The sequence below is a fragment of the Salvelinus namaycush genome, chromosome 21 (genome assembly GCF_016432855.1).
Source record: "Salvelinus namaycush isolate Seneca chromosome 21, SaNama_1.0, whole genome shotgun sequence".
NCBI lineage: Eukaryota > Metazoa > Chordata > Actinopteri > Salmoniformes > Salmonidae > Salvelinus > Salvelinus namaycush.
In genome coordinates, this window is record NC_052327.1 from 50,588,875 (window position 1) to 50,615,634 (window position 26,760).

General features: G+C 40.2%; 3 non-coding genes and 1 pseudogene across 3 annotated transcripts; 3 read left to right on the forward strand and 1 right to left on the reverse strand.

The window, feature by feature from the left end:
• LOC120065957 overlaps nucleotides 1–10,545 on the reverse strand; it is a 114,355-nt pseudogene extending 103,810 nt beyond the window's left edge.
• Nucleotides 2,904–2,975, forward strand: trnap-ugg. Its single transcript has one exon. It is a non-coding gene; the product is annotated as a tRNA-Pro (tRNA).
• On the forward strand, nucleotides 6,186–6,257 carry trnap-agg. The gene has a single exon. It is a non-coding gene; the product is annotated as a tRNA-Pro (tRNA).
• Nucleotides 10,546–20,894: 10,349 nt separating the features above from the next.
• Nucleotides 20,895–20,966, forward strand: trnap-ugg. The gene has a single exon. It is a non-coding gene; the product is annotated as a tRNA-Pro (tRNA).
• Nucleotides 20,967–26,760: the final 5,794 nt, after the last annotated feature.

Sequence of the window (26,760 nt, forward strand, 5' to 3'; positions counted from 1 at the left end):
AGATAAGAAATGTGAAAGTCTGATTAAAAACATCAACAACAACAACAAAATATATATGGCAATTTTAAGACTGTTAAAAAAAAGAAGGTGTTATCACATTGTAAAAAAAACATATGAACAAACAGTGTACTGACCCTACCTCCAGGATCAGAGCTATTGTCACACCCTGACCTTAGAGATCCTTATTTATTCTCTATGTTTGGTTAGGTCAGGGTGTGACTCGGGTGGGAAAATCTATGTTTTCTATTTCTTTGTTGTTTTGCCGTGTGTGTGTGGTTCCCAATCAGTGGCAGCTGTCTATCGTTGTCCCTGATTGGGGATCATATATAAGTTGTCATTTTCCGTTTGGGTTTTGTGGGGTGTTGTTTTCTGTTTAGGTTGTTTCCCTGACAGAACTGTGCACTTTTGTTTTCTCCTTTTGTTTGAGTGTTTTGGTGAACATTAAATCATGAACACTTTCCACGCTGCGCTTTGGTCTCATTCCCACGACGAACGTTACAGCTATAAACAGGTTGACCCACATGACAGAGGAGGTCAACCACCAGGCTATGAAGTAGAGCTTGGACGACCTGGAGCGGGGAACACAAACCAAATACAAGCATCACCTCTCTGTCAGTCACCCATTTCTTCAAATGCTCACATGATAGAATAGACTAGAATAACCAAAGTAATTGTTATAGCAAATTGACTTACACCACACTCAGTGGTGTATCTGGCCTATCCATCCAGAAAGACATTCCAGTTGTTCATCATCATGATGTTGTATAGAACCAGAGCAGACTGAAAATACAGGAAACATGAAAGCAGAAAGCCATTACTATAAATCCCATCAATACCAGTAATGCAAGGTTGACAAAATGTACTAAAGTACCATATAGACTGAGTGTACAAAACATTAGGAATATTAGGATTCAGAGGGTGATTGGGCAAGACAAAAGACTGAAGTGCCTTTGAACGGGGTGTGGTAGTACGTGCCAGGAGCACCGGTTTGAGTGTGTCAAGAACTACAATGCTGCTGAGTTTTTTACGCTTTTACAATTTCCCTTGTGTATTAAAAATGGTCCACCACCCAAAGGACATCCAGCCAACTTCCTGTGACTATGGAATCCTGACTTTTTCACCAGACATGCTACCTTGTCGTGCTGCTGATCCAGTTTCAACTGTTCTGCCTGGAACCCTGACCCTGGAACCCTGACCTGTTCACCGGACATGCTACCTTGTCCCAGACCTGCTGTTTTCCACCCTCCCTTTCTCTCTCCCTCTCTCTCTCTACAGCACCTGCTGTCTCGACCTTTGAGTGCTGACCTGTTACACCCTCTACAACCACAGTGATGATTATTTGACCATGCTGGTCATCTATGGACGTTTGAACATCTTGATGAACAATCTGGCCTTAATGGACACGTACTCTTATCTCCACCCGGAGACATCTGCATTGTTTGCTCTCTGAATGTTTATGTTAGGTTTCTGTGTAAGCACTTTGTGACATCTGCTGATGTAAAAATTACTTAATAAATACATTTGATGTAATTTGATTTGATTTGACACAACTGTGGGAAGCATTGGAGTCAACATGGGCCAGCATCCCTGTGGAATGCTTTCGACACCTTGACGAGTCCAAGCCCTGACGAACTGTGCTGATGGCAAAAGGTGTTGCAACTCAATATTAGGAAGGTGTTCCTGATGTTTTGTACACCATATGTTTGTTCATTTAGATTTTATGGTAACTTAAGTTGAGTGATACTCTCTGCAAAGTCATCAAAGTTGTTTGACCAGTAGCCAAGCTGTTCATAAGAACCACATTGTAGAGCTTTGTTTACAGTCATTGTCATGATTCTGGGGTCGGCGGTAGTGCTGTAAGAAATAGATAATACATGTAGGCAGGAAGTAGATTGTTTATAGGAAATAGATAGTTAATTGTTGATGCTCGATTTAAAGCTGTGATTTCTGAGACATATTTTCTTCAGGTTACTAGCAGGTGCTATGATAGAACCTTTGAACAACCAGACCCCAAGCACAGCAAATACACAATAAACCACCTGCAAACAAAGACGGCACTTCTTTACAATCGTACCAGTTCAACAGCTCTGTCTCTACAACACACAAGAAAACAACCAAAACAAAACAACAGCCACTTGAGTTTCTCACCACTAATATACCGGCAGAGGCTCTGAGGTTTTTCACCAGGTCAACCATGCTGCTGGCAAACAGAACCATGAGCTTTAGAGGAATATGACACAATTATTAGGGGGAACTGATGACATCAATCAATCAAATGTAATACATTTATTTTAACAGCAATCAGCAGTTGTTACAATGAGGCAGGGCTGGACTCCAAAGACTGAGTTGTTTTTCAGAGAAGTTACCTTAATGTTGGGGATGAACCTCCGGAAGTGGAATACACTCAGCATGTTGACCAGAGGGACCATCTCCCAGAGTGACGTCAGAACTCCATGGTCTGGGATCCTGTGATACAGTTCAGTCAGAGAGGTATGACTTCTGTTATGTACTGGTTTTGACAGTGTTATGTAGCCCTTATGACTTATGACAAAGGGGTCAAGGTAAGTGTTCCGTAATATGCTGTGGTATGGTTATAGTTCTACTGGATATTTCAGCTCATTTGTGTTGATTATGCCTTGGACAAGATATCATTGGGTTATACATCAGATGCAATATATACAATATATAATACGATATATGACCTCGTATATCTGACAAATATACATTTCTACAGGTCAGAACTTTACTATAGTGATGATGCAGTATACATCATCACCACTAGAGGTGAGTAAAGTAACAAAGTTTCACTAAGGACACGCCTCAGATTTCACACACGCTTGACATCAGTGACAGGGCAGAAAGGGAGCAGAACTTACAGTCTGTGTATACCTTTCTTTCAACAAGGCTCGTTGGTCTAGGGGTATGATTCTCGCTTTGGGTGCGAGAGGTCCTGGGTTCAAATCCCGGACGAGCCCTTCTTTTCTGAACACTACAGGCTCGTTGTACTGTCCAAGACAATGACAGTCTACTTGGGAAAGTGGAGATGACTGTGCATATTCAGCAGAAACAGTGACAATCAGTCATCTATAGGTTTCTACTAAACACAGAGCAGGCTCACAGGACACCAATGTCAACTATGTTTGTATTATGAGAAGTAGCTGAACGACTAGTCGTATAACTGGCAAGCCTAATTAGATAAATACTCTTATCTGTCAGCCACGGAGAAACTTCCATATGGTTTTATTTGCAGCTGTAACACTATAGTCCTGGATAGGCCTCAGTCCTCATAATGCAAATGATAACCTACAGCACTTAAGGAAGATGTCAACCACAGACAACGGTTTTAATTGCAAATCTGACAATGTACTGTACACTGAGTGTACTAAACAATAGGAACACCTTCCTAATATTGAGTTGCATTCCCTTTTGCCATCAGAAAAGACTCAATTCGTCAGGGGCATGGACTCTACAGGTTGTCGAAAGTGTTCCACAGGGATGCTGTCCCATGTTGACTCCAATGCTTCCCACAGTTGTGTCAAGTTGGTTGGATGTCCTTTGGGTGGCGGACCATTCTTGACACACAAGGGAAACTGTTGAGAGCGAACAAAACAGCAGCGTTGCAGTTCTTGTCACACTCAGACCGGTGCGCCTGGCACCTACTATCATACCCCGTTCAAAGGCACTTCAAAATTTTGTTTTGTCCATTCACCATCTGAATGCCACACATACAGAATACGTCTCAGGGCTTAAAACTCCTTCTTTAAACTGTCTCCTCCCCTTCATCTACACTGATTGAACTGAATTTAACAGGTGACATCAATACGGGATGATAGACTTCAGCTGGATTCACCTGATCAGTCTATGTCATGGAAAGAGCAGGTGTTCATAATATTTTGTACACACAGACTATTTATTTAGATTTTTTATGTAACCTTTAATGACTAGGCAAGTCATTTAAGAACAAATTCTTATTTATAATGACGGCAATACCTGGCCAAACCCGGACGACGCTGGGCCAATTGTGCACCGCCCAATGCGACTCCCAATCACGGCCGGATGTGATACAAATCCCGGACGAGACCTCCTTTTAAGAAGTCAATTGACCTACGGACTACACACAGTCCACATGACAGACTACATACAGTATATGACAAACCTGGTAATTCTATGTCATGGAAAGAGCAGGTGTTCCTAATGTTTTGTGCACTCAGTGTATGTAAAACTTCCCAAAAGTGTCAGTTACCACTAGAGGGCAGTCTAATAGCAAAAACCTGCCACATCACAGATTCTGGAAGTTAACACAGGCTTATGAGGAGAAGGGGATGGGAAAATTGTAACGATAGGGTGGGTTTCCCTAAGCAGGCTTGTTGGTTTAAGTCTATGCTTCTCGCTTAGGGTGTGAGTAATCCTGGGTTTAAATCCCAGATGAGAACATATGTGATAGATGTATTTAGGGTTGTCCTAAGTGAGTTAGTATATTGAAAGATCTCAAACAAAGTGGGGAGAAAAATCTTACCAATAGGAAAATGGTAGGCTGTAAGTAGCAAATATGGATGTCTGTAGGCCCTTTGATAAAACAGAGATATTAAACAATATCCAGTCAGTATGGAATATAATGTACAGTGTCGTAATGTCCACCAGTGACTTTGAATTGTGTGACAGACGGTAATATAGATACATCAGTGAAAGAACTGTGAGAGATCTGTGAGAGATCCATCAAATACGTTACTCCCACAGGACATATATCCTGTACAGGCAAATGCTACCACCTTCAGCACCATCTCCAGCAGGTAGTAAAGGATGAAGAAACAGTTGATTGTCTGAAAAACAGATCAGTGGAGGCTGTTGAGGGGAGGACGGTTCATAATAATATTGATTGGAACGGAGCAAATTGAATGGCATCAAACCATGTGTTTGATGTATTTGATACCATTTCACCGATTCCCCTCCAGCCATTACCACGGGCCGGTGCTCCCCAATTAAGGTGTCACCAACCTCCTGTAACAGAGATACATATAAAGTCTGTGAATTGCACGGAGCTATTGACATAAACTGTGCAAGACCCTTACCTGCTATACATGAGTCAGTCATGTCAGCAGTGCACTGCAGGTAGAGTAACTAATGTCTACTTGTAACTACTACTTGTAGTACATTTTACATTCAAATGGCCTTAAATGTTGAGCCTCTAAATAGTAGTTGTCTCGTTCAGAGATTCTACTCACAGTCAATCACCAGGAGAGTCTGGAGGAACATTGATGACGCTTAGATGCATATACAGTGGACTTAATACATGCATATACAGTAGACTTAATACATGCATATACAGTAGACTTAATACATGCATATACAGTAGACTTAATACATGCATATACAGTGGACTTAATACATGCATATACAGTGGACTTAATACATGCATATACAGTAGACTTAATACATGCATATACAGTAGACTTAATACATGCATATACAGTAGACTTAATACATGCATATACAGTAGACTTAATACATGCATATACAGTAGACTTAATACATGCATATACAGTAGACTTAATAGATGCATATACAGTAGACTTAATACATGCATATACAGTAGACTTAATACATGCATATACCGTACATGACCTTTGACTTTACACATTTTCTAAAAATAAAATGGGATACAATGCACCCCCGTAAATTCTGAATAAACACTTATTTTTAGACTAGAGACATCAAATGCAGAGAAGGTGAACAAAATGGGTAAGGGACTATATCTATTGCCTTTCCATTAGAATCTGCCTTTCCAGTACTGCCATTCCAATTGAACAGAGACAGATAGAGGACTTATCTTTGTGTCTGTGACAGCATGGGCAGCGCCATTGAGGCTATCTACATTTTAAAGTAGTCAATTGTCTTCTTCATTGGCTGATTGCTCTCAACTCATAGGAATACCCACCAAGTTGACTAATTTAAAATGGTGGAAGCCCTCAATAGCAATATCCATTCTAAAATGCGTTATATCCATGATGAGTCCTCTATCTGTTTCCATTTGATCAACATGTCTGTGTTTGTGCAGTCTAGAACAGCCACTAGGTGGCAGTCTCTGAGCAGATTTACTGAGCATGCAACAGCACTAACTTGAGAGGAATTCCTTATACATGTGGCATGCAGTGGAATTTAAATTCTTGGTTGCTGACACTATGACAGGCTCGTTGGTCTAGGGGTATGATTCTCGCTTAGGGTGCGAGAGGTCCCGGGTTCAAATCACGGACGAGCCCTCCTTTTTAGTTATCAAATGACTTACATTATGAACAGGCCCACATAGAGTGTACAAAGCATAGTAGTGTACATTGACTAAAGCATCTCTATCAACAATATTACTGTGAATAAGTAGCCTGGAATCTTAACTGATAAGCTCTGTTTCAATATTCTTATGGTGAAACAAAGCATGTCAGTTAGGATTCCAGGCTAGTGTCGTAACTAAGAGCTGTTAGGATCAAGCAGAAACACAAACATCTAAGTTGATTCATTAAATATTGTGACATTGTGAACTCACACAGATGCAGACAACAGTAGACTGGGCCGCATTCCCCACCAGGGCCGCATTCCCCACCACAGTGACATAATGCTGACTGAAGATATACTGAACCTTGTGCAGGAACTTAGACGAGTACTCAGGCAATGGAGGATGCTACAGAGGAAAACAATGACTTCAATTCGCTGTTCAATCTCCTTTCACAATAACTTTTCAGGTTTGCTTCTGTCCAAATTTTTGCTTCCGTTGCAAATGCAAGCACAAAGATAAATGATGACAGTCTGCTTGGAGTTAGATTGACAGTCTGCCAACTGCGTAGTTTTGAAGAAATGAACATTGTGGTAGAGATAAAATATAAATAGCTGTTTGATCCTGTCCTTGTCCAGCTCATCAAACAGTCTCTGGAAGGCCTCCCTGGGGATGAAGCCACTGGATGACTGTGACGCTTTCTGAGGAAATTACACTTTTAGAATCTTTTGACGTACCAAAAGTGTTCACAATTCAGAGGTGTGGCCATGTACATATACGTTTTTTAACGCTATGTATTACAGTATGTTGTTTCAGGTAAGGTGGGAACCATCTCACCTTCATGATGGCATCTCTGTAATAACCTTTCATGTGAACTCTCTTCATCACCTTCAGGACTGTCTGGACAATAACACACTCACTGGAACACAATAGATATGATTTTATACATACAGAAAGCGCTCCACCATTTTGCTGTTGTATATGAATAAAATAAACACCACAAAGGGGTTATTTCGTACACGGTAACATCCTCAGAGAAGGAAGGTTCCTGGCTCTGACAGCTGCCCTGACGCCCAAATGTCTCCTCAGAATGGATGTCTGGATTGACATCTGCTAAATAAAGAGTTATCAATCAAATGTATTTATAAAGCCCTTCTTACATCAGCTGATGTCACAAAGGGCTGTACAGAAATCCAGCCTAAAACCCCAATCAGCAAGCAATGCAGGTGTAGAAGCACGGTGGCTAGGAAAAACTCCTTAGGAAGGCCAGAACCTAGGAAGAAACCTAGAGAGGAACCAGGCTAAGAGGGGTGGCCAGTCCTCTTCTGGCTGTGCCGGGTGGAGATTATAACAGAACATGGCCAAGATGTTCAAATGTTAATATATGACCAGCAGGGTCAAATAATAATAATCACAGTGGTTGTCGAGGGTGCAACAGGTCAGCACCTCAGGAGTAAATGTCAGTTGGCTTTTCATCGCCGATCATTCAGAGTATCTCTACCGCTCCTGCTGTCTCTAGAGAGTTGAAAACAGCAGGTCTGGGACAGGTAGCACATCCTGTGAACAGGTCAGGGTTCCATAGCCGCAGGCAGAACAGTTGAAACTGGAGCATCAGCACGGCCAGGTGGACTGGGGACAGCAAGGAGTCATCAGGCCAGGTAGTCCTGAGGTATGGTCCTAGGACTCAGGTCCTCTGAGAGAGAGAGAGAGAGAGAAAGAAAGAAAGAAAGAAAGAAAGAAAGAAAGAAAGAAAGAAAGAAAGAAAGAAAGAAAGAAAGAAAGAAAGAAAGAAAGAAAGAAAGAGAGAGAGAAAGAAAGAGAGAAAAAGAGAGAGAGAGAATTAGAGAGAGCATACTTAAATTCACACAGGACACCGGATAAGACAGGAGAAATACTCCAGATATAACAACTGACCCTAGCCCCCCGACACATAAACTACTGCAGCATAAATACTGGCGGCTGAGACAGGAGGGGTCAGGAGACACTGACCCCTCCAGGTATCATGATCAACACCACTCACATACCTGTGGGAAATTGACTACCCACTTACGACACTCCCTACCCACTTACCTAAATATTTGTTAACTTTGTGAAGTACAGTCGACAACAAGCCAGTTACTCACCACTAAGTATCCTCTAAACTGGTTGTATATGATGTCAGTCAGCAGGTTCATCAGGATGTACGTTCCTACAATAGAGTGATAACATGTAAAGTAAGCATTTATTGAACATACAGATTGAATCAATTCAAACAGTTTATGAAATATATTTATATCTACATTTTATTGTAATCAACGCAATGGTACAGAAACACGTCAAACAAACTCCCACCAAATCCACTGAAGAGGATGAAGAAGACAGAGACAACTGTTTAAAGTGTAAGCTGGCATCATCACGTTAGAGCAGAGAAAAACATGCCATGTTTAAAATGAAAAACTCATCCACTTTGACTTACAGCAGTGATACATTTAAATCTACACTAGCATATGAAAAACGTGTATTGAATAAGCTTACCGTCAGGGTTGTTGTCAGTTGTGAGAAGAACCAAAAGAGACGTAAGAGACCGAGAGAGGATTTTGAAATAGAACTCCCATTCCATGTTCTTCTCTGGGTTCTAGAACAATCAGAGCAGGTATCACATAAGAACAATCACTACTTGCTATGTAGACTATGCACTGTGATTAGAATGTTCTATGTGTTTTCACTGATCTGCCCTTCTTGGCAAGGTCTCCCTTGAGAAAGAGGTCTTCTGACCTCAATGGCACTTCCTGGTTAAATAAAGATGAAATAAAAAATAAACAAATATTCTCATCAAATAAATCTTCAGAAAACTAAAATGAGCAAATAATTACAAAAAAGGCCCAAGGGCATAACCGCTTAAAAAACACAACCATTATAGTAGTGTTCACACTATCCAATCAATAAACAGATACTGGGGATGTTACTGTACCTCTCCCTTTGCAAACGGCAGCATTCCAAACATGGTGAAGACACACAGTTGGAGAACCACTAGTAAGATCACACTGGAGAGAAGTAGAAAGCCCTATAGTCAGCCAAAATGAAGGACCTTGTGCATTTCTGTACTCACTAATCATTTGACTCAAGTCAATACCATTACCTTGTTATTTCTGGAATTGTTCTTTTGATGCATTTCAACGTCTTCTTCATCAATTATGAGTTGTGAAGGAGGTAGAATGACCGAAAAAGTTTTCTGATTCTCATAGTCTACGACACAAATGATGCAAAACATATCAGGACAGAAGAGTCAGATGACATTTCTCCTTCATTAAACAAGCTTACTAAGTGTTGTACACTCAATATACTGTAGAATAGAATAGAATATGATGACATGAAAAAGCATATCAAGGTCCCAGAGGAGAGATTATAAAGGGGTATACATGTGACTTTGCTTACGTCATCACAAGCCATGTTCAAGGTCAAGGTCCAGTCAATGACAGACACTGAGATGACCACCATGTAGCCCACCAGCCATTTACACTTCAAAAACTCCTCATGACGTATCAGGTACCTCTACAAAAAGAGTAAGGAGGAATCCCTTCCAACAAATAGGCTACTGATCCACACAGCAGTATATGAAGATGTCATGAGCCTATGATGTGCCTAGTAATCTACACTCCTAGAGAAAATGGTTTCAAAAGGGATCTTAGGCTGTCCCTATAGTAGAACCCTTTTTGGTTCCATTTAGAACCATTTTCGGTTCCAGGTAGAACCCTATTTGGTCCCAGGTAGAACCCCTTTTGGGGTTTAATCCATTTGGGGTTTAATGTAGAACCCTCTGTGGAAAGAGTTCTACATGGAATCCAAAAGGTTCTACCTGGAACCAAAATGGCTCTTCCTGGAACCAAAAAGTGTTGTTCAGAGGGTTCTCCTTTGGGGACAGCCGAAGAACAATTTTAGTTTTTTTTCTAAGAGTGTATGAAATTGATTGAGAAATCTACTCAAAAGCTACATGACCATGGTATTACACATGATCAAAAGATATCTGATGATATCAGAATAATATGTCATATTAATAGTATTTGTTTAGTAGTATTAAGGTATTATAGAGTGTAGTGATAGTTTTATTTGGTGGTTCACTACATCAGAAGTAGATTTAGAGTGTATATTACCTTAACGATGAGGTGGAAGGTGAGTATGAGAAGGCAGATGATCTCGATGCCCTCGGTGAGGCCACATGGGGGTTCCCAGAGGGTGTGTTTAGAACGCAGGCCAGAAGTCACACACAGGGAGGAAGGCCTGTGTGGACAAATCATGTCCTGTACTGTAGGGCTGTAGATAGTCTACACTATAAAATAACATGACTAGAACACACTTTTCACCAAGCAGATTGTGTGTCCGGATCCATCCATTTTATAATGATTTACTTATTGTACTTACTTTCTAAAGAAAGCATTAACTATTTTACTGTCAATAGTACAAGTTAAGTAGGTATGGTAAGAGCAGTAATCAAGAGAGAAACTGAGCTACTTTAAATGAAACATTATTTTTTTACCATTGACAGAGCCTGGAGTAGTACCATCTGTAAAGTCCTATTGATCTTGGGTCCATGTGACGGTTGATAGATCGATACTACTACTATAAATAAATGTACTATAAATGTGTTGATCAACAAGGTAATGCACAGAAACTGTACTTCAAAAGCAGTTCATGGTGGAAAATAACAAGTTATTCCTACATGTACAGCATCTTCGTTGAGGACCACAGCCTGTTGAATGTAAAGCTCCTCATCTGTATGAAGGGAAACATGTAGAGAACATGGGTTTAATTGAATGATCTTACTCTGTGTATGTGCGTGAGAGAGAGAGGGAGAGAGAGAGAGAGAGAGAGAGAGAGAGAGAGAGAAAGCGATTTTGAAGAACTTACCATGTCCCTGTGTCCCCCAATAGAAAGGTGTTTCTTTTGGAGCCCTATAATTGTCTGATCCAGAAAGAACACCCCCAGGTAGCAGGGGGAAACTCTCCATCATCACCACAATGTTGCTCAACAAGTTTATAACAGGTGACTAAGAAATAAAGGAAAGGAACGCTTACATTTTGCTCAGTACTTAAACCTTCTCAGTGAGTTAATTTTCATAATCTACACACATCTCACTTAAATGTAGGGTTCCTAGGCCTTTTGTTGTTCTGATAGTGCTTTACATTTACATTTACTGTGTTAAATGAGGCCTCACCCCCTGGTTACACTAGTGACCATAGTGACCATATCCCCCGTGCATCCCGCAAAGGCAGAGGTGTTGCTAACATTTTCGATAGCAAATTCCAATATACAAAAAAAAAGACGTTTTCGTCTTTTGAGGTTCTAGTCATGAAATCTATGCAGCCTACTCAATCACTTTTTATAGCTACTGTTTACAGGCCTCTTGGGCCATATACAGCGTTCCTCACTGAGTTCCCTGAATTGCCATCGGACCTTGTAGTCATAGCAGATAATATTCTAATTTTTGGTGATTTTAATATTCACATAGAAAAGTCCACAGACCCACTCCAAAAGGCTTTCGGAGCCATCATCGACTCAATGGGTTTTGTCCAACATGTCTCTGGACCTACTCACTGTCACAGTCATACTCTGGACCTAGTTTTGTCCCATGGAATAAATGTTGTGGATCTTAATGTTTTTCCTCATAATCCTGGACTATCGGACCAACCTTTTATTACGTTTGCAATCGCAACAAATAATCTGCTCAGACCGCAACCAAGGAGCATCAAAAGTCGTGTTATAAATTCTCAGACAACCTAAAGATTCCTTGATGCCTTTCCAGACTTCCAGAGGAACTCAATTTAACCTTGCGCAATACCCTAGATGCAGTTGCACCCCTAAAAACTAAAAACATATGTCATAAAAAACTAGCACCCTGGTATACAGAAAATACCCGAGCTCTGAAGCAAGCTTCCAGAAAATTGGAACGGAAATGGTGCCACACCAAACTGGAAGTCTTCCGACTAGCTTGGAAGACAGTACCGTGCAGTATCGAAGAAACCTCACTGCTGCTCGATCATCCTATTTTTCCAACTTAATTGAGGAAAATAAGAACAATCCGAAATTTCTTTTTGATACTGTCGCAAAGCTAACTAAAAAGCAGCATTCCCCAAGAAAGGATGGCTTTCACTTCAGCAGTAATAAATTCATGAACTTCTTTGAGGAAAAGATCATTATCATTAGAAAGCTAATTACGGACTCCTCTTTAAATCTGCGTATTCCTCCAAAGCTCAGTTGTCCTGAGTCTGCACAACTCTGCCAGGACCTAGGATCAAGAGAGACACTCAAGTGTTTTAGTACTATATCTATTGACACAATGATGAAAATAATCATGGCCTCTAAACCTTCAAGCTGCATACTGGATCCTATTCCAACTAAACTACTTAAAGAGCTGCTTCATGTGCTTGGCCCTCCTATGTTGAACATAATAAACGGCTCTCTATCCACCGGATGTGTACCAAACTCACTAAAAGTGGCAGTAATAAAGCCTCTCTTGAAAAAGCCAAACCTTGACCCAGAAAATATAAAAAACTATCGGCCTATATCGAATCTTCCATTCCTCTCAAAACATTTTGAAAAAGCTGTTGCGCAGCAACTCACTGCCTGCCTGAAGACAAACAATGTATACGAAATGCTTCAGTCTGGTTTTAGAACCCATCATAGCACTGAGACTGCACTTGTGAAGGTGGTAAATTACCTTTTAATGGCGTCAGACCGAGACTCTCCATCTGTCCTCGTGCTCCTAGACCTTAGTGCTGCTTTTGATACCATCGATCACCACATTCTTTTGGAGAGATTGGAAACCCAAATTGGTCTACACGGACAAGTTCTGGCCTGGTTTAGATCTTATCTGTCGGAAAGATATCAGTTTGTCTCTGTGAAAGGTTTGTCCTCTGACAAATCAACTGTACATTTCGGTGTTCCTCAAGGTTCCGTTTTAGGACCACTATTGTTTTCACTATATATTTTACCTCTTGGGGATGTCATTCAAAAACATAATGTTAACTTTCACTGCTATGCGGATGACACACAGCTGTACATTTCAATGAAACATGGTGAAGTTTATTAAATAAAGATGATTGTTTGAAGAAATGACCAAGACCAAGTCTCTCTCAGTACTGAATTTCCACAACATTTTTGGCAACGAGGATGGGATCTGCAACTTCACCTGTTGACCGCTCCTGAAGATCTGGTTAAACTGTGCACAGGGCATCAGAAATTAGGATCTCAGGGTACACCACGCTCATTTTTATTATTGAGCAGCTGGACCCGCCTATGATCTGAGAGGTAGCAGGCACGGGTGGATACCAGATCTCGGACAGAGTACTGAATTTCCACGACAATATACACAGAGAGAGTAGAGGGATGAAGTCATCTAGTTTCCAAAGCCAGTTTCCAAAGCCCCAGCAGCAGCTAAGATAACCACCCCCACACACCCTGTCATCAGCTATCTTCAACATTCAGATATTACCTGTCTATCTATTGAACTCCTCGAACTGCACTAAGAAAATCTTTGTGTCCATGACTGAGTTATTAGGAGTTTATTATAACCCTTTATGCAAAATATATAACTTAAAGCACTCAACAGGTGATGTTATATCGGACAATATTGTCTTTCAGAGTCAGTAAAAGAAACAGTAGAGTTGCAAAACAGTATTTTGATCCAATCAGGAAACAACGCAAAGCTCTTTCATAGAACCTCAATTAAAGCAATAACCGGGAACCGGCTTCCATTATCCCCAATATCTATATTTTATCCAGTGACATAGTTAGGTGTTGAAGGTGTGGGTGGGCATGCAGTTTTGTGACAACTTTCTCTTCAGTAGGCTCTGCTATCTGTTGCCTAAAAAACTAGGAGTCAAAACACAAAGGCAAACCTTATAGGGTACAGTATGTGAATCAATCAATCAAATATATTTATAAAGCCCTTTTAACATCAGCAGAAAGCAGTTGTCACAAAGTGCTTTACAGTAACCCGGCCTAGGATATATAACCTGTATGAAATCGGTCCATTCCTTTCATATCTGAAATGACAAACTTGGCAACAGAACAGAGAGTTCCATATTACATAATGCCAGGAGCACACTTCCTGTGTGTTGTCAGATAATGTAATCAAGAGCAGTGGCTGCTGAGACAGCTCAGGTCTGCCAAAAGGCCCAGCGCATACTGCGGCCAATCATCAACTCAATTCATTAACACTAATGGCAGGACCAAAACACAGAGCAAAGCCATAGCATAGCCTACCTACAATGTCATGAATGCCAAGTCAATAGGAGAGCTAAAGCCTGTTCAGGGCAGACCCAAAAACACAATGACAAAATAATAGCCAAAGCTAAAACCTGTTCAGGGCAGACCCAAAAACACAAAGACAAAATAAAAGCCAAAGCTAAAACCTGTTCAGGGCAGACCCAAAAACAAAGACAAAATAAAAGCCAAAACTAAAACCTGTTCAGGGCAGACCCAAAAACACAAAGACAAAATAAAAGCCAAAGCTAAAACCTGTTCAGGGCAGACCCAAAAACACAAAGACAAAATAAAAGCCAAAGCTAAAACCTGTTCAGGGCAGACCCAAAAACACAAAGACAAAATAAAAGCCAAAGCTAAAACCTGTTCAGGGCAGACCCAAAAACACAATGACAAAATAAAAGCCAAAACTAAAACCTGTTCAGGGCAGACCCAAAAACACAAAGACAAAATAAAAGCCAAAGCTAAAACCTGTTCAGGGCAGACCCAAAAACACAAAGCCAAAATAAAAGCCACAACTAAAACCTGTTCAGGGCAGACCCAAAAACACAAAGCCAAAATAAAAGCCAAAACTAAAACCTGTTCAGGGCAGACCCAAAAACACAAAGCCAAAATAAAAGCCACAACTAAAACCTGTTCAGGGCAGACCCAAAAACACAAAGCCAAAATAAAAGCCACAACTAAAACCTGTTCAGGGCAGACCCAAAAACACAATGACAATATAAAAGCCACAACTAAAACCTGTTCAGGGCAGACCCAAAAACACAAAGCCAAAATAAAAGCCAAAGCTAAAACCTGTTCAGGGCAGACCCAAAAACACAAAGCCAAAATAAAAGCCACAACTAAAACCTGTTCAGGGCAGACCCAAAAACACAAAGACAAAATAAAAGCCAAAACTAAAACCTGTTCTAAAAACACTGGTGTTACTGGTCCTACCTGAACATCAGCTGGATGGTAGTGTCACGATGTGGCCCTCATTGGGTACAGCGAGCACCATCCCCCTCTCTCTGCACCATCCCCCTCTCTCTCTTACCACCTCTACCTCTTCCCCCTACACTCAGGCTCTGTTAGGCAGGTCATAAAGTCCTAGAGGAATGTCTCTCCTCGTGGCCAGAGTACAGAGAGAGTGAGTTTCACAGAAGAACAAAGCAACTTCTTCCACATCACAGAACTTGAGAACTGAACAATGTCCATGTTTTGGAGAATGTGTACACGGTCGGGGATGAATCCAGCTACAACTGGTCCATTTCGTTTAATGTTTGTGAAACTCATGAGAGACAATACAGCCACATTACCATAACTCTGTTTATACAAGGGTCTCAGTTGTGAGGCTTGCGTCTAATTGTTGTATAAAATGAATGAGTAAAGATGAAACTATTTGTGAAATTATGTAATGTGATTATAAACTGTTTAATGAAGGAAACTCCAATTCCCTTTGGAGTTTAACTAGGTCATAGGCCCGCCCCATGAGCACAGACATTGACCTGGTGTCATGGGACAGCCCTCTTCTGCGCGAAAGATAAAAGACACAAGATAAAACCCCCACCTGAAGGATTTCCTATCAGACCAGTTTACCTCAATTACCACGAGAGGGCTAAGGTTTGAGTAGATTGCTGAATCGTTTAACCTGTTGAGGACAGAGGGCGCTGTTTTCACTTTTGGGGAAAATCGTGCCCAATTTAAACGGCCTCGTACTCAATTCTTGCTTGTACAATATGCATATTATTATTACTATTGGATAGGAAACACTCTCTAGTTTCTAAAACCGTTTGAATTATATCTGTGAGTAAAACAGAACTCATTTTGCAGCAAACTTCCTGACAGGAAGTGGAAAATCTGAAATCGATGCTCTGTTCTAGGGCCTGCCTATAAATGTCCTTCATATATATCAGTATACATGCACTTAATACGTCTTCCACTAGATGTCGACAGGCAGTGAGAGAAGAAATGGAGTGTATAACTTGATCTGGGCTCGAATTAAAGCTCTTTGTATGACGTGTCACCAGTTTCCTGTTTTCTGGAGCGTGCGCGAAGGGACCTGGTATTGCCTTCTGAAAAGCTGTCGTTATAGACGACTAATATCTCCGGCTTTGATTTTATTTGATAAATGTGACAATATCATCGTAAAGTATGTTTTTTCAATATAGTTTTATTAGATTATTGAAATTTATTTGGGACGTTAGGCGTGTTGCGTTGTGTGCCTTTGTTCAGGAAGGAGAGCTTCGCGCTACTTTGCTAGCTTTCCGTGCTAATTGACTGGAGAAGAGGACATTCTAAAACCAAACAACGATTGTTCTGGACAAAGGACCCCTTGTACAACATTCTGATGGAAGATCATCAAAAGTAGGACCCATTTTATGATGCTATTTCATATATCTGTCGAACATGTTGTACTAGTAGTTTGCGCCCAGATTTTGGGCACGCTCTCGCTATAACTAAGCTGGATGTCGTAATGAAGTTATTTTTAGAATTCTAACACGGTGATTGCATTAAGAACTAGTGTATCTATCATTTCCTATACAACATGTATTTTCTAGTAACGTTTATGAATAGTTATTTGGTCAGAATAGTTGAGTGTCATAAAAATATCCGCACATTCTGGGAAAAAGATGCTACGTTAGCACAATGTATAACCACTGATTTCAGCTCTAAATATGCACATTTTCGAACAAAACATAAGTGTATGTATAACCTGATGTTATAGGACTGTCATCTGATGAAGGTTTATGAAGGTTAGTGAAAATTAATATCTTTTGCTGGTTTATTCGCTATCGCTAACGTGCCTATTGCTATCGCTAACGTGCCTTGATGAATGAATGCGGTAGTGTGGTAGGCTATTGTAGTAAGCTAATATAATGCTATATTGTGTTTTCGCTGTAAAACACTTAAAAAATCGGAAATATTGGCTGGATTCACAAGATGTTTGTCTTTAATTTGCTGTACACCATCAATTTTTCAGAAATGTTTTATGATGAGTATTTAGGTATTTGACGTTGGTGTCTGTAATTACTCTGGCTGCTTCGGTCCTATTTGTGACGGTAGCTGTGATGGTAGCTGCAATGTAAAACTGATTTATACCTCAAATATGCAAATTTTTTGAACAAAACATAGATTTATTGTATAACATGTTATAAGACTGTCATCTGATGAAGTTGTTTCTCGGTTAGTTTGGTTGGTTCTTGGTTAGTTAGGTTGGCTTTGTGCATGCTACCTGTGCTGTGAAAAATGTCTGTCCTTTTTTGTATTTGGTGGTGAGCTAACATAAATATATGTGGTGTTTTCGCTGTAAAACATTTTAAAAATCGGACATGTTGACTGGATTCACAAGATGTGTATCTTTCATTTGCTGTATTGGACTTGTTAATGTGTGAAAGTTAAATATTTCTCAAAAATATTTTTTGAATTTCGCGCTCTGCCTTTTCAGTGGAATGTGGGAGGAGTTCCGCTAGCGGAACCCCGGTGCCAGACAGGTTAACCTCTTCGCGCTAGGGGTCAGAATTGTTAATTTTTTCAAATAACGTACCCAACGTAAACGGAAATTTACTCTGGCCCAGATCGTAGAATATGCATATAATTTACAGATTAGGATTGAAAACACTCCAAAGTTTCCAAAACTGTCAAAATATTGTCTGTGAGAATAAGAATACTTATTCTGCAAGCTCCCCATTTTCCGTTTCTCTCTTAAAGAATAGGTTATGGTCCGGTTGAAATATTATCGATTATGTTTGTTAAAGACAACCTGAGGATTGATTATAAAAAACATTTGAAATCTTTCTACGACCAGTTTGGATACTTTTTTGGGATTTGTCGAACGGAACACGGCTTTTGATTTTTCATCATAACGCGCAACCCAAATGGCGTTTTTTTGTGAAAAAAGTAATATTTATCGAACAAAAATGAAAAAAATTGTGTAACTGGGAGTCTCGTGAGTGGGAACACCCGAAGATTATCAAAGGTAAGCGATTAATTTGATTGCTTTTCTTATTTTCGTGACCAAGCTAGCCAAGCTAATATAAGGCTAAACTGGTATAGCATTGAAAGCTACACTCACAAAAGCTTGGATTTCTTTCGCTGTAAAATATATTTTCAAAATCTGACTTGATACGTGGATTAACAACAAGCTAAGCTGTGTTTTGGTATATTTCACTTGTGATTGCATGATTATAAATATTTTTTGTAATATTTTTTAATCTGATATGTTTGGAAATTACCATCTTCCTTTCAGGACCGGAATGAGGCTGTAGATTTTTTCATCATAACGCGCAACCCAAATGGCGTTTTTTTGTGATAAAAGTAATATTTATCGAACAAAAAGAAGATTTGTTGTGTAACTGGGAGTCTCGTGAGTGGAAACGTCCGAAGATTATTTAAGGTAAGCGATTCATTTTATTGCTTTTCACACTTTCGTGACCATGCTAATTTGGGGCTAGCTGATGTAGCATTGAAAGCTACACTCACAAAAGCTTGGATTTCTTTCGCTGTAAAATATATTTTCAAAATCTGACACCATAGGTGGATTAACAACAAGCTAAGCTGTGTTTTGATATATTTCACTTGTGATTGCATGATTATAAATATTTTTATAAATATTTTTGAATTTGGCGCCCTGCAATTCAGCGGTTGTTTAGGAAAGTGAACCTGTATTCGGTATCCGTAGATCAGAGAAGTTAACCATACCACGGGGTTAAACTCTGAGACTATAGATCCGACAGAATAAGAGCAAATCTTTGATACTAATTACTAGCCTGCAGCTAGGAATTCTATACCATTGAATGCGAAGGCCGACAACCGCCGAAACATGTATTCTATAACAACAATTCTGAATGGGACTCTGAACTATCCATTCTAACCACGGAAGAGAGAGAGAGTGCGGACAAACTCTCCAACAGAAACAAACTTTCCAACAGAGATCACGACGACACACTGAGCGTAAATATATATATTTGTATTGCAATTATTCCCGAATGAGTGAGCGTTCATGTGCAAAGGATTAGCATTTCTATTGTTAGAATTATCAACTGTGTGTTGTCTTTTATCTTTCGCGCCCTTCTCAGTCCCTTTGTCTACCTAGCCGCCATGCCGGTTTAGCCCACTAGGGCACATCCCCTATCATTTCCTTGTAACCATATCTACTTTGTTTGTTTGCGTGTGCATTTCTGTGGTTATTTAGTTAGTTAATAAATAAATGTTTGAGACAATTAATGTATGGATGATTCTTAGTGAAGACTGGGTTCGTGCAGATAACCAACAATTTATGACATTTGTAATGAGACTAACGTGAGGTAAAGAATAATTCATTAATTTGAAGACAAATTGATCAGATATTAAAATATCTGAAAGTTATATTAGGAAAATTATAACTTTGTAATCTGAATATTTTCCTTTGTGCCCCGACTTCCTAGCTAATTACATTTGCATGATTAGAATAATCAAGTAATAATAATTACAGAGAATTGATTTGATAAACTAACAGTCTTCAGTTTTAATGATGCCAAAGTCTGTCCTCTCCATATTACGGGTTGATTGAAGTGCCTTTGAACGGGGTATGGTAGTACGTTCCGGGAGCACTGGTTTGAGTGTGTCAAGAACTGCAGCGCTGCTGAGTTTTTTATGCTCAGCAGTTACACTTGTGTATTAAGAATGGTCCACCACCCAAAGGACATCCAGCCAATTTCCTGTGGCTATGGAACCCTGACCTTTTCACCAAACATGCTACCTTGTCGTGCTGCTGATCCAGTTTCAACTGTTCTGCCTGCGGCGATGGAACCCTGACCAGTGATGATTATTTGACCATGCTGGCCATCTATGAACGTTTGAACATCTTGAACTGTTCTGAGGACAAAAGGGGGTGCAACTCAATATTAGGAAGGTGTTCCTAATGTTTTGTACACCATATGTTTATTCATTTAGATTTTGTGGTAACTTTGTAAGGATCAACGCCGGAGATGAGAAGCAGGTACGGGGAGTCAACATTTAATCAGGAATAAACAGGTAACAAGAGAGGCACAACGTCGGTACAGCGGGTAAAAAAAAGACATCTGACAATCAATGTTGAAGCAGGGAACAGAGCGGGGAACTGCTCCAGTTCACCTGGATATATCAGCTCATTTGTGTTGAATATGCCTTGGACAAGATATCATTGGGTTATACATCAGAGGCAATATATACAATATATAATACGATATATGGCCTCGTATATCTGACAAATATATATTTCTACAGGTCAGAACTTTACTATAGTGATGATGCAGTATACATCATCACCACTAGAGGTGAGTAAAGTAACAAAGTTTCACTAAGGACACGCCTCAGATTTCACACATGCTTGACATCAGTGACAGGGCAGAAGGGAAGCACAACTTACAGTCTGTGTTTACCTTCCTTTCAACAAGGCTCGTTGGTCTAGGGGTATGATTCTCGCTTTGGGTGCGAGAGGTCCCGGGTTCAAATCCCGGACGAGCCCTTCTTTTCTGAACACTACAGGCTCGTTGTACTGTCCAAGACAATGATAGGCTACTTGGGAAAGTGGAGATGACTGTGCATATTCAGCAGAAACAGTGACAATCAGTCATGTATTTGTTTCTATAACAAAGAGCAGGCTCACAGGACACCAATGTCAACTATGTTTGTATTGTGAGAAGTAGCCGAACGACTAGTCGTATAACTGGCAAGCCTAATTAGATAAATATTCTTATCTGTCAGCCACGGAGAAACTTCCATATGGTTTTATTTGCAGCTGTAACACAATAGTCCTGTACAGGTCTCAGTCCTCATAATGCAAATGATAACCTACAGCACTTAAGGAAGATGTCTACCACAGACAATGGTTTTAATTGCAAATCTGACAATGTACTGTACACTGAGTGTACTAAACAATAGGAACACCTTCCTAATATTGAGTTGCATTCCCTTTTGCCATCAGAAAAGACTCAATTCGTCAGGGGCATGGACTCTACAGGGTGTCGAAAGTGTTCCACAGGGATGCTGTCCCATGTTGACTCCAACGCTTCCCACAGTTGTGTCAAGTTGGTTGGATGTCCTTTGGGTGGTGGACCATTCTTGACAAACACGGGAAACTGTTGAGAGTGAACAAAACAGCAGCGTTGCAGTTCTTGTCACACTCAGACCGGTGCGCCTGGCACCTACTATCATACCCCGTTCAAAGGCACTTCAATATTTTGCCTTGTCCATTCACCCTCTGAATGGCACACATACAGAATACGTCTCAGGGCTTAAAACTCCTTCTTTAACCTGTCTCCTCCCCTTCATCTACACTGATTGAACTGAATTTAACAGGTGACATCAATATGGGATCATAGACTTCAGCTGGATTCACCTGATCAGTCTATGTCATGGAAAGAGCAGGTGTTCATAATGTTTTGTACACACAAACTATTTATTTTTATTTTTTATGTAACCTTTATTTAACTAGGCAAGTCATTTAAGAACAAATTCTTATTTACAATGATGGCAATACCTGGCCAAACCCAGACGACGCTGGGCCAATTGTGCACCGCCCAATGCGACTCCCAATCACGGCCGGATGTGATACAAGTCCCGGACGAGACTTCCTTTTAAGAAGTCAAATGACTTACAGACTACACACAGTCCACATGACAGACTACATACAGTCTATGACAAACCTGTTAAGTCTATGTCATGGAAAGAGCAGGTGTTCCTAATGTTTTGTGCACTCAGACTATGTAAAACTTCCCAAAAGTGTCAGTTACCACTAGAGGGCAGTCTAATAGCAAAAACCTGCCACATCACAGATTCTGGAAGTTAACTCACAGGCTTATGAGGAGAAGGGGATGGGAAAATTGTAACGATAGGGTGGGTTTCCCTAAGCAGGCTTGTTGGTTTAAGTCTATGCTTCTCGCTTAGGGTGTGAGTAATCCTGGGTTTAAATCCCAGATGAGAACATATGTGATAGATGTATTTAGGGTTGTCCTAAGTGAGTTAGTATATTGAAAGATCTCAAACAAAGTGAGGAGAAAAATCTTACCAATAGGAAAATGGTAGACTGTAAGTAGCAAATATGGATGTCTGTAGGCCCTTTGATAAAACAGAGATATTAAACAATATCCAGTCAGTATGGAATATAATGTACAGTGTCGTAATGTCAACCAGTGACTTTGAATTGTGTGACAGACGGTAATATAGATACATCAACTAGAATCTTCTCTAAATTGCCCATGCTTCAAAATGGACCCTGCATTATCCTTACATACAGTATATAATACTGAACTGCACCTACCAGTGAAAGAACTGTGAGAGATCCATCAAATACGTTACTCCCATAGGACATATATCCTGTTGTCATGACGTTGGGTTGGGGGTAGGTTTACGACAGTCATAAATACCTCTTTCTCCCTTTTTCTCTCTCCCCACTATAACTGATGTGACATAAGGAAACCCATGGGTTAACATAGAGATTCTGGGTAACATCAGAAGTTGGGGGAAATGAACTATATTCTGGTAATCCAACCAACTGTACATATGCGGTGGTACTTAAGGTATATTATGTCAGTTCGGTTGCCCTCTGACACATTCTCATCAATGATAGAATGACATAAACGCTACTGTGAAAAGTCTAAACGTCAGAGGTATCGGATTCACATGGAATTGTTGTTTAATTCAAATGTTTGAATATGACATTGTTTGTGAAGAGGTGAAATGTAATTTTACCTTCCAAATGAGAGATCTGTGTTTTCATAAATTTGGCTTCTGCTCAACCAGGGGCCCGCCCCTGTGAAGAGACCTGGGTAATAGACTTTTCAGACACACCCCTCTCCCTCCACTATATAAAGCCAGAGACAAGAATATAACTTCCTGTTCCGGGTACTCTAGGATGACGATCCAGGGTCAGAATGGTTCAGATAATCACTATAGATGAAGCCAACATCAGCATGGACTTTGATTGTGAATGGTATGAACTTTGAACTCGTATTCACTACAGAAGTGATATCTCCTAGCCTTGGAGTTAGCAACAGCTAAACGCAGGTTCGGAAGGACAGTCCAAGTACCCCGTCTAATACCCACAACGTGTTCCCGTGACTACCAGAGACTTCTTCAAAGGACAGAGGACTCGGGTTGGCGACACAGGCCATCTACCACCAACCTACTGAAGCGCAGCTCAGAGTAAATATTCATTGCATTTTCCTCTTCAAATGGCGGTAATTTAGAATGCATAAGATAAGATTTACGATAGCACAGCTCGCCTATGCTCAAGTCTCCCGCGCTTTCACTAGGACTCCCCCCCCTTTCCTTTGTGTAACAAGCTGTCATATCGATTCTGCCCGCTAGGGACGTTTTTCTGTATGACGTAATTTGTGATCAAGTTATGATTTAATTGTGTATATGTGTTTCTGTGTGATTAGTTAGGTATTTAGTAAATAAATAATTAAACCCAATTTTGTATTGCTGATTCAACTTGTTAGCCAGGATTCTTGCAGATAATCAAGGACTTACAACTTTCAGATGAGACTGAATAAAATGACGATTAATGTGACTGTTATTTAGTAAAATATTACAAAATCTTTAAGAGTTTATTCGAAAGATAACAGCTCTATAAATATTCTTTCGTGGTGTCCCTCTCTAGTTAATTAATATTTACATGGTTAGTTCAATCAGGTAATATTGATACCGGAGAAATTATTTTATAGAATAGCATGTCATAGCAATCAATCTGTCTTCCCCGAACGCTACGACATATTGGTGCCCCGTGTGAGGCTTCTAAGATAGAATGAGGTTTTCATTTTGATTCGGCCTGTATAAAATTGAAAAGCAGATTACATAATATACCAAGTTTATTATACACATTTTTGGAGTGATAGACAGGCATTGTTGTGTGTGCGCGGAGGTTCCCCTCGCTGTTCTCTGACATAGTCAGTGGATAACGTAAGCGAATACATTTCTTGTATGAGGCTGAGAAAGCTAATTATAGAAATCTGAGAAATAGTGCGTTTGGCCAAACGCAGGGCTATTTCTGCCTGGCGCGTTTCATACGCTGGTAGGGCAGGTCATTATTAATTTCTCGAGCGAGGACAAAGAGCCAGCCGATTGAAATTCAGGAGATATAGCGTGACCAGCGATAATTATCTCTCTCTCTCGCGCGATTCAACGCGAAGAGAACACGGTGCGTTTCATGTTTGCCGCGTGTACCGGTTAAAACATCGTCAAAAACCGCCGAAAAGGGTTTGAACATAATACGTTATTAGTAAAACCTTTTCCCTGCCAAGGGAATCCTACGTGCTACATTTTCAGGCACAAAGGAGGGTTAGCTGGCACGAGGTGCTAAAGCTAACAAGAAAAAAAATAGCATTTTTTTTTCTTCCTGGTGCCACGCTGAAATTCCTCCGCCTAGCGGAACAGAAGTCCCGCACCGGGTAGTTCCGTTTTATTTCAGCGTGTGAAGTCTGACCGCTGACGTGTGCCAGTATATTCGTTCATGAAGAATTATTCAGGTCACACTCAAGTCATCACTTATGATATCCAGACGAATATCAATGTCTTATCCAAATGAACTAATAAGTGTAAATCTGGCCATTTACATTCTGAAATAGATATTTTAAATAATATCCAAATTGTTTAGTTCTCTAAATAAGACATTGCAAACTTTTTCCAAACTAACCTAGATTAAGCACTTCTCAGGTTAATTAAAGTTTAATTCACAAATTGCCTATACAGGTTTGATTTATCATTAAATTGATCAATCAGTAAAATTTGGGTTTTTCAAAACCCATTCAGTAATCCAGTATTGACAGAAGCCCCGCCCAGCGGGAATCCCATGTGGTTTCGGCCTTAGGGAGAAGTGCCACAGTGTTGAATGTGCCCAACATTTGGTCTACTGTTTCACACTTATGATATCCAATCAACAGAGATTTTATGGATTATCGTCTCATTCAATTTAATAAGTTAAATTGTTGAACATAATTTAATGTTCTTCCAATCAAATGAGACACTTTTAAACTTATTATATTAACCTAGATGAAGCCACATCTCATGTTAATTAAAGTTTAATACCCAGATAGCCTACACAGGTAGGATTAATCATTGGCATTGATTAATTAATTCAATTTGCTTTTGCAAATTCATTCACGTCCAACTTCCACATTACTGGTACAGTACTGGTAGTTCGTCAACATCTATAAATAGATTAAACTTGTCTTTGCAGCTTCCAATTAATTCCAAACCCAAACTTTCAATAAATGTAGGGAAAATTTTTCCTCTAAACTTTTCTAATAATGTGCAAGCTATCAAAGGAGGGGGTCACCACTCCTCCGCTAAGTAGTGAACCTCCACCCATAAAAGGATCGATCTCTGACCTCAGCAGCGATACCAACCCTAATTATGCCATTAGTGAAAAAACAGCCGAAATTGCGAACGCTCTCCAAAATCAACCATCAAACACAGGCTTTGTGACGGTTCTCCCCACTTTTGCACTGATGTATCGCCATAAGAATGTGGCATCGGTTCAATACCACCGTGCACAGCTGAAGCACGTGCCAGTCATGGCTAGCATTGGGGTACAGGTGGAGAGAACTGAGCCACTATTGACAAAAGCAGGAAATGAAAACATTCTGCTAGTCGAGGAACTGCGTTTGAAATCTGAACAATTGAAAGTAATTGCAAATACTTATGACAATGAACGAGCACAAACGCTTCAACAAAATCGTTGTCTTCAGGAACAACTCAATTTAGCCAAAACTAAATACGAGGTAGTCCACTCCAAACTAGATAAATCTGTTGAGTTATCTACAAATAGGAGCGCGCAATTTGATAACATGCAGGCAGTTTTATTGAACGTTACTCAGAGTAACACGGTTCTACTCAAAATTCTGCAGACCAAAGACGATCAGTTGATGAACACAATGACGAAGTTGGATGACAAATCAGCAGAACTCATTGAAGTCGCTGACCAAATGAATGATGAGAGAACTCGGGTGATGAAGATGGAAATCTTGATTTCTAAGCAAGCGGAAGAAATCTCATCACTGAATCTCTCGCTCCGTACTCAAGACATCTATCTGCAAGCCATGACAGATAAGTTTGAGACCGAAAGGAGCAAGTGCGACACTCACGTGTCCAAAATCAGTACTCTAAGCGCTCAAGTGGACTCTGCAATGCAGCAGAATACCACCCTTAGGTACCATCTGGAGGAAGTCCAGAAGGGTCACGCGCTACAGCGTGACTATCCATCCAAGCAACCGGAGCCCGGTACTCAAAGGAGTGAAGACGATAGGTTTCAGACATTG